Here is a 9,822-nt window from a genome sequence, read left to right as displayed (position 1 = left end):
ACTCTGTCTCATCATTCCTTACTACTTAAGGCTCGTAGCGCATGATACTTCTCTTAACTGATAAGTTGTTGGTGAAGAATCTTCATTGTTGATCCTTGTATTGATGTTGCCTTGTATGAAGAAGACTTGGTAGTTTAATTGATTCAAATTGTACTAAAGTCTATGAATAAGGGCGAATGCTTTGAATATTTGGGGCTTACGCCCCATACGTAAAGTCTCTCTAGACAAGGATAGGAGAGACTCTGTCTCATCATTCCCTATTACTTAAGGCTCGTTTTGTATAATTTGAATCGTATTTACCAAGTGTTGACCTTTTATTTATCTTGTATAATTCGCTGCTTGATGTGACTGAGGATACCTTGATTTAAGATCTTGCTTTAGGCTTCGAGCTCCACAGCTTAGAAGAAAAGTCTTATTAAGTGACCAAGGGTCTTTTGTCACTCAAATTAGACTGTGGGATTATACAAGTTCAAAGGATTTAATTGATCAAAATTGCTTTTGATCAATTTAAATCGGAGGGTTTGAAATTATTTAGGAAACTAGGTTAGTCCTAATCTAAAGGTGAGGATCAAACTAACCTAAGGGTACATGTTATGGTTGATTAGAAAATCTATGTTAAAATCCTAGAGGAGCGTGTTATAGTTAGTCAAACTTCTTGATTAGAATTCTATGTTAAATCCAAACCCTAAAGGACTATGTATATTAAAAGATTAAAACCAAAAATAAACCCTAAAAGGGTAAAATGGTCAATTTGCAAAGATATTCAATTATTAGAACAAACTAAATTCTAATTAAAATCTAATAATAGCCTAAAATTGATTAAGTCCTAAAACTTGATTTAACCTAATTGTTTGAGAATTAACTAAATTCTAAAGAACAACTAAAATCTTATTAGTCCTAATTAATTTAATTCTAAATCAAGCTAAAATTTTATTAAAAATCAAAATTCAATTAATCTCTCAACTATAAAAACCTAAGTATCTCATTTTAATATCTAAAAAAAGAAATCAAAACAAATGTGTTAAAAGGCAAAAGAAAATCAAAGTTGGGACAACTGGTATTAAACCCAAACTAGAGGTGTGATAAGGAACCAAGCGTATGGGTCTGGTTCTAAAAGCCCATTGGACACTGCCTTGACCAAGGGGGTGCAAACAAGGAAGCACAGGGTGCATTAGAAGTTCACGTGTTGGCCAAGTCATCAAGCCCACATAGAAAGAGTCCTTTCCAGGGAGGTGTAAATAGGAGTTTTGATGGTTTACCAGATCTGGCCAATTTTATGCCCAATCAAGAATAGGTCCAAAACATTTGAAACTGAGTTACATATTCATTCCCTCTAAAATGTCTCCCCGGACACACCATGAGCCACTGCGCCGGACGTCACTCCCGGCGGCGGTGGCCACCAAAACAACACCTGGAGCTACCACAATGTTCAACCCCTCACGCTCTATTCAGTTCTTCATTCAATTTCAAGAGATTGGAATTCTATAAACCTAACTGGAGTTATTCACATGGAGAACCCTAACACCAATAACTCAAATTAAATTCTAATCTCACTGGTTCAAATCCCCAGGGGTGAGGGCTTTGAACCCTCTCATCATGTCCTACATGTTGGTGACGAAGAAATGGAAAAACGCAGAGATTTCCAACATACCTTGCCGGAGAAGACGTTGTGTCGGTAACAAGCTTACAAGTAAGTGATTCCAAATCTTTCTCTTTTGTTGTGGCTTTCGAATTCTCCTTTTTCTTCTTCTTCTTCTTTTTCTTCTTCTTCTAGATTCGGGAATAACGGATTGAGAGAGCTATTGAAGGAGCTAAGCACAAGCGATATTGAAGCTCTAGTGATGAGCTTCAATGGATTTTGAATAGTGCATGTAATGAGGGTGAGAGAGAGGATTCAAAAATGATTGCAATGAATTGAGTGTAATGATTGCCAAGGGAACAAAAATGATAATAGAGATATGGATTTATAGGAGTTAGGTTTAGGAGTGATATGGTTTGGAATTAGGCTTGGGATCAGTTAGGATTTGGCTTGGAGTTAGTTGAGATAGACTCAGTGAGTTTTATGTTAACTCACTGAGTTGGAAGTTAGTTGATTCCAAATTATTAGTTAAGTGGTTAGTTAATTGGTTTTGAGTGATTCCATTATTGACTGGTTGTGGCAGGTTATTACTTAAGTGGATTTGGCTTTGAAAAGCTTGGTTCATGACCTGTTGAACAGGTTCCCTTTTAAAAGCCAAATGTTAGTGACTTGACTTAGGCAATGTTATGTTTTCTTACTGCTATGCCTTGGTTGGTTTTGGAATGCAAACCCATACTTGTTTAAATTTCTTCTATTTTGTACATGCTTGTTTTAATTTCTTCTTGCATTGCCTTCAGTTGTTATGGCTTGCTAAACATGGTGTTGTTGTAGGCTTTGTGATTGGATTAAGGACTTGGATTGGCCATGAAATGTGGATTGATCTGGTTTAGCAGTAGGTTGTAGATTGCATTTTAACATGAGCTAAACTGAGTTGTGTTTGAATTGCAGGGTTAGTTGGGTCCATGGTGCAGCAAAGCAATGGATTGGTATGGAATTCTCTGCAGGTCATTTGCTTACATCTGCCGCGGCCCACCTGGTTCAGTTGCATTGGCCTATTGATTTGATAGGTTTGGTAGCAACTTGATAAAAGTTTTACATTGTTGCAGGATGTTGTAGGCAGGATTTGTGATTAATTGTTGTATATATGTTGTGGTATGCAGGTTCAGTTGGTCCATTGCTATACTGCATTGGTTTGCTCCTCATGGCTGCATATTTCTCTCTTGGCTTTGCAGCAAGACAAACCACTCTACATCTTGGTTCAACTTGGTGCAGCATAACACATAGAGTTACATTGTTGTTTGGCACAATCATGATTGACATGTCATTGCAGACCTTGGAACAATGTTGCTAACCTATGATGCCCTGTACACTTTGATGTCATGTTGATATGTATCTCATGGTGTGTAACTGGTGTTGATGTCCTCTTGCAGCATTTGATCAAATGACATGTATTCACTACAAGGATTCTGCACATCTGGCTTGAGCTTGAAATAGGTTTGTGATAGGCTGACTTGATGCAATGTTGGCAAGGTTTTGAGTTTGTTGCAGGATTGGTTCCTGTTGAATGTTGCAGATACTATTGGTGCCTAAACCAACTGCAGACACACTTGACCATTCCTCTCACTTGCTGGTTTGGTGGAGCTTAGCCCCAAGATTGGAATTGATTTCCTAACTGCGGGATGCAAACCTATGATGTGTTACGACATGCAATGTTGTTTAGTTGGTTCCTGTGTTGGTCTTTGAACCTAATGTAGTCCAGGTTTTTTGACTTTGCTTTGTAGGAGGCTCATGGAGCAAGGGTAATGGCTGATATCCAAGGTTTGTCTCCACTTGCTAATATGCCATTTGACTTCCTTGCAGGTTGTTATAGGCAGGATAGTTGCCAAGATGAGTTCAGAACCAAACTTAATGAGCATTGTCTTGTCCAATTAACCAATGTGAGTATAGTATATGGTTATGTGATTATGGTACTTGTTTGTGGTGAATGTAGGATCATGTTTAGAAATGTGAATCTATGGTTGGAAATGCAACAAAGTCCAAATGGCATGGTGCACAAGAAGTTGTAAAAAGAATTGAACTACTTGGAAATGAAGATACAAAGCAAAACACCCCAAGCATGGCTTTTGGATGCTGAATCAATGAAGGAAGGCTAGATTAGGTCTTAGGTGGTCAAAAAATGGGTGAGTTGACATTGGTCAAAGTTGACCAAAAAGTCAACTGTTGACCAAGTCAACCCTTGGTCAAAGTTGTAAAAATATGTATTTTTTCCATGTAATGGCTTGTAGTGGATTTAAAATGGTTTGACATAAATTAACAATGGATTGAAATTGGTTTCCAAATTGGTTTTGTTTTTGTACACGTATGCTTGATTTTGAAATGAAATGAACATGACTTGACTGGTAAATGGAATGAATACATTAACATGGTTTATGAACAAAGCTATGACTTGATGGAATAAGACTAAGGCTTGAGTGAAACATCAACCATGAATCAATAGGCATGACCTCCAACTAGATTTTAACATAATAGGTTTTGGTTGTTCGGATAAACAAGGCCATTAATGCACCAATAATCAATGGACAAGACAACAAGACATTGAGACTAAAATGGATTGAATTCAAGACCAGTGCCCAAATGAACCCACACCAAGATTGGACCATGTACCTTGATGACAATGGGTTAAGAGTGGATGACATTAGGGTTATGGTTGTCACTAGATGAAAAGTCAAGCCACCAAGTCCATCAGGTTCATCACCTCCTTGATTAGGGTTTTGGTGAGGCTTACCTCCCCAATCAATCCACTTGGAACAAACCAGATGTTTCAACAACAAAATTCCCAATGTATGAGCCCTTACTAGGATCCATCATCAAATCATCAGGAATTAGGGTTTTGAAGAACCCTGGAGATTGCTTAGATAACCTCTTGTTGGATCCACACTTCCATCATCAAGTACATAGGGTTTGGCATTCCCTATGCTTTGATGGATAGTCAAACCATGCTTTTGGAAGTTTGATCTTGTACCCAAACCCTAGCTTCACATGCCAAGATTCTCGAGTCCATGGTGATCCACTGATGTATGAATGATGCATATGAATGATATTAATGTATGCAAGTATTTTGGATGAGAAGATGAAAAGGTAAAGGGAAAATTTTGGGGTACAAAAGTTGCCCCTATTTAATCTTCTTGGACCTGAATATAAGAACTGCGGTAGCTTTTCAGGTATTCAAGGTAGAAGAGGATTAAATACTAACGTATCCCAAAAGTTTGCTTGAGTGGTTGATCATACTACTGAGGTACACCTATGTCTTTGATATGCATGTTGTGTGATGTATGCTTTCTTTTTATGATGCATGAGTATTTGTCTAGTCAGACGTATGTCCTTTGTGGGGGATATGGTTCTTTATTATGGAGGGAACTCTGACTCGTCATTGATTATTGAAAGGCTAATAATATTATGCAGTCCAGATGTTAACACTACTGTCAAGGATCCATCTTCCTGCTGGAGAATACCGGGATACAGTACCAAACAGGGCAATCATTTGGATGTCACAAGCGTTCAAGCAAAACTTTCGGACTACCGGCCATCCCTCTTTTTTTAGTTCATCGGGATTTTATGGTAATGCACATAATTTTCCTTTAGTGTAGCTTTTATTATTCTCCGAGGCTTTAAAGCATTATGTGAATAAGATAAATCGGTTATTTTGCATACAAAATACAGAAGAAGAAAAATACTTGATGAAAGAAACTGAATTTTATTGATATGCAACTGTACATATGGTGTGTACAAAGATGCAAACACCCTTGATGAGGGTGTTGCCAAAAATTGAAAAAATAAATGAAATGGCAATGGGAAATATTTTTTGTATTTTTCCATTGATTACAATATTGGCAGTCGTCTACTGTAGAATCTGAATTTCGAGACCTTGCTTAGACTGACGATGAATGATTGGATTGATCTTTGCCCATCTGATATCCAACTTGTAGCGTAATTGGATCATGGGTCATAGTCAAGGCCTTTATCCCTAAATTTTGTCTAGACCCACATTTTTTTATTCTTTTCGTCCACCGGGATGCTCCTTTTTGCCTAAGTCTCCCTTTCGGGTTTTCGACTCAGCGAGCTTTATATTTTATTTGATCCCTAACTTTTGCATGGACAATTCATTTTTTGGCCCATCGGGATACCCATTGTTGCCTAGATTAATTTTGTGAGGATCAATCTAGCGGGCTTTTATTTATCATTTCTTTTTAGGCATAATATTTTTTTAGTATATCTGCGTTCACTGGAAATGGAAAATCTTCCATATCCATTGTTGTGAGGATTAAAGCCCCACCTGAGAAGGCCTTCGTGATGACAAAAGGTCCCTCATAGTTTGGAGTCCATTTTCCCTGAGGATCTGACTGAATAGCAGAATACCTTTTAAGCACGAGTTCTCCTGTGTGATACTCACGTGGAAGAACTTTCTTATCAAAAGCTCGTTTTAGACGTCTTTGGTACAATGACCATGACAAACGACCATCAAACTCTTTTCTTCAATCAGGTTCAGCTGGTCATATCGCGATTGAACCCATTCAGCTTCATCAAGGTCGACCTCCATGATGACCCTGAATGAAGGGATCTCGACTTCAATGGGTAGGACGGCCTCCATACCATACACTAATGAGTATGGAGTTGCCCAAGTGGATGTACATACTGAGGTTCTATAACCATGTAGAGCAAAGGGTAACATCTCATGCCAGTCCTTGTACGTCTTGACAATTTTCTAGACGATTCTTTTGATGTTCTTATTAGCTGCTTCTACGGCACCGTTCATCTTGGTCCGGTATGGTGAAGAGTTATGGTGCTCGATCTTAAATTCTTAGCACAACTCCTTCATCATATTTTTGTTGAGATTACTGGCATTGTCAGTGATGATCTTTCTAGGAGCCTCATAGCGGTAAATTATCTCTTTCTTGATAAACCGAGTAACCACTTGTTGAGTGACATTGGCATATGAAGTAGCTTCGACCCATTTCGTGAAGTAATCAATGGCGACCATGATGAATTGATGACCGTTGGAAGCTTTAGGCTCTATCATCCCAATCATATCAATGCCCGACATAGAAAAAGGCCATGGAGAAGTCAAATTATTCAACAGAGTCAGTGGCACGAAGATCTTGTCGCCATATATCTGACATTTGTGACATCTTCTAACAAAGTTGTAACAGTCAACCTCCATTGTCGTCCAATAATACCCAGCCTGAAGGATCTTCTTGGCCATAGCAGGACCTTTCACATGTACACCCTTGCAACCTTCATGTGTGGATTTTATGATCGTACTAGCTTCGTATCTATCCATGCATCTGAGCAGTACATAATCATAATTTTGCTTGTATAACACATCACCGTTTAGAAAGAACTTGGAAGAGAGTCTTCTTAGAGCCTTCTTATCAGTAATGGATATACCCTCAAGATATTTCTATTTCTCCAGAAATGTCTTTATGTCATAGAACCAGGGCTTATCATCAGGATCGACCTTGATTGCTAGACAATGCGTTGGTTCATATAAGTGGTCGATATGGATAGTTGGTGCTTCATTTTTCCATTTGACTTTGAACATAGATGCCGACGTAGCTAGAGCATCTGCTAACTGATTTTCTTCCCTGGGAATATGATGAAAGGAGATTTCGTCAAAGTAGGGTACCGGTTTTCTAATATGCTCTTTATAGGGTATCAACTTACTATCCTGAGTTTCCCAATCACCTTTTACCTGACTTATACCATAGTTGAATCACCGTATACCTCAAGAATCTTGATCCTTAAGTCGATGGCCGCCTCCAAACCGTAGATACATGCTTCATATTCTGCCATATTGTTAGTACAGTCAAAACATAATCTGGCGATGAATGGAAGGTGGAAACCGGTTGGAGAAGTGATAATAGCACCTACGCCATGGCCACGAGCATTGAAAGCACCGTCGAACACGAGCGTCTATCGCGATCCTGGTTCGGGACCTTCCTCAGGGCTTATCTCGGAGCCTGGCATAGTGAAGTCTTTAATAAACATGTGTCTTCGTCTCGAATGTTAAACCTCAACGGTTGATAACCTTCCACAGGTAGGTGAGCAAGGTAGTCAGACAGAACACTCCCTTTTATCGCTTTCTGGGTCACATACTGGATATCATACTCGGTCAACAACATTTGCCACCGGGAAATTCTACCAGTAACAACAGGCTTTTCGAAGATATACTTTATCAGATCATTTTGGATATCAATAAAGTGGTATGGCAAATCATATATTGTCTCAGGCGTCGAGCATCCCAAGTCAAAGCACAACAAGTCTTCTCCACAAGTGAGTATCTGGTCTCACATTCAGTGAATTTCTTACTGAGATAGTAAATAACATGTTCCTTCTTTCATGTGTCATCGTGTTTCCCCAGAACGCACCCATGGATTCATCGAGCACCGTGAGGTACATAATGAGAGGCCTACCAGGAACCGGTGGTATCAGGATTGGTGGTTCTTGCAAGTACTTTTTTATTTTGTCGAATTCCGTTTGGCAATCGTCATTCCACACAATCGATTGAGTCTTTCTCAACAGTTTGAATATCGGTTCGCAGGTAGCCGCTAAATGTGATATGAATTTGGAGATGTAATTGAGTCGACCAGGGAAACCTCGGACTTCTTTTTCTATTTGGGGAGATGGCATTTCTTAGATGGCTCAAACTTTGTTGGGATTAACCTTAATACCTTTTTGACTGACTATGAACCCAGGAGCTTACCGGATCGGACCTCAAAAGTGCACTTAGCTGGACTCAGACGCAACTTAAAATTTCGGAGTCTGACAAACAATTTCCTCAGATTCTTTAAGTGATCTTCTTCAGTTCTGGATTTGGCAATTATGTCGTCCACGTAAACCTCAATCTCCTCATGAATCATATCGTGAAAGAGGGTTACCATGGCACGTTGATATTTTGCCCCTGCATTCTTCAGGCCGAACGACATTACTTTGTAACAGTAAGTTCCCCAAGGTGTGATGAAAGTTGTCTTCTCCATATCTTCTGGCGACATCTTTATCTAATTATACCCTGAGAACCCATCCATGAAGGAAAAGACGGAAAATTGAGTTGTATTATCAACCAAGACATCAATATGAGGCAAAGGGAAATCATCCTTTGGGCTCGCTTTACTGAGGTCTCGGTAATCTACATACATTCTGAATTTACCGTCTTTCTTCAAAACTGGAACGATGTTAGCAACCCACTATGGATACTCAGAAATGGCCAAAAAGCTAACATCAAACTGCTTCTTAACCTCTTCTTTGATCTTGAGTGCCATGTCAGGTCTGGTCCTTCTGAGTTTTTGCTTGACGGGAGGACATTGAGGCTTGAGTGGCAAGTGATGTTCAACGATGCTGGTGTCTAACCCTGGCATATCTTGATATGACCAAGCAAAGACGTCAACATACTCGTGCAATAACTCTACCAATTTGGAGTATACATGTTTGGCAAGAGATGCCCCAACTTTTACTTCTTTTTTATCGGTTTCAGAACCTAAATTAATGACATCCACTGGTTCTTTGTATGGTTGAATCTCTTTTTCTTCGTGCTCGAGGAGCCATGCTAGTTCAGTTGGTAATTCACAATCTTCCTTACTGTCATATTCATCTTGGTTAATTGGAAATCCAGATTTACAGTTGATTCTTGCCATATTGTAATCAACAGTTCTGTTTGCTCTGTATATGATGAGCTTATTTTAGTATACTTTTTAATGAAGTGAAAAAGGAAAAAGAAATCTTTTGCCATTTCGTTGTTTTGGTGAAAAAGTGAAAATAACTGAAAGAAAAGGGAGCACAATTTTTGCATGCAAAAAGTACTTTTTATTTCTTCACATAATACTTTTTAAATATGGAGGCCCTTACAAGCTAACCTCTTGTCTCAGGTGGGGACAAGGGATTGAGAAAACAAAATGCATTACATTTTTTCCGAGTACACTATGGGAATCACGGAAGTCGTCCAGTTGGGGAGCTTGAACCCTAGAGGAAATCTTCATACGAGGTTAGGAGTTTCCGGTTTGCTGCCACTGGATTCCCTAATGACTGCCACAGTGTGATCAATTTGAAAGTCGGCGCTGCTGAATTTGGCTGGGTTGAACTGCTTCTTCCTTGTGCTTGCTTTGCATGCTGATGGACGATAACCGATACCAAATCTGTCACATTTTTCTGCCACGTACACAACTTTACCCCAACCAGAAAGTGGGCCTTTC

The sequence above is a fragment of the Lathyrus oleraceus genome, chromosome 4 (genome assembly GCF_024323335.1).
Source record: "Lathyrus oleraceus cultivar Zhongwan6 chromosome 4, CAAS_Psat_ZW6_1.0, whole genome shotgun sequence".
NCBI lineage: Eukaryota > Viridiplantae > Streptophyta > Magnoliopsida > Fabales > Fabaceae > Lathyrus > Lathyrus oleraceus.
Note: the sequence above shows the minus strand (reverse complement) of the source record.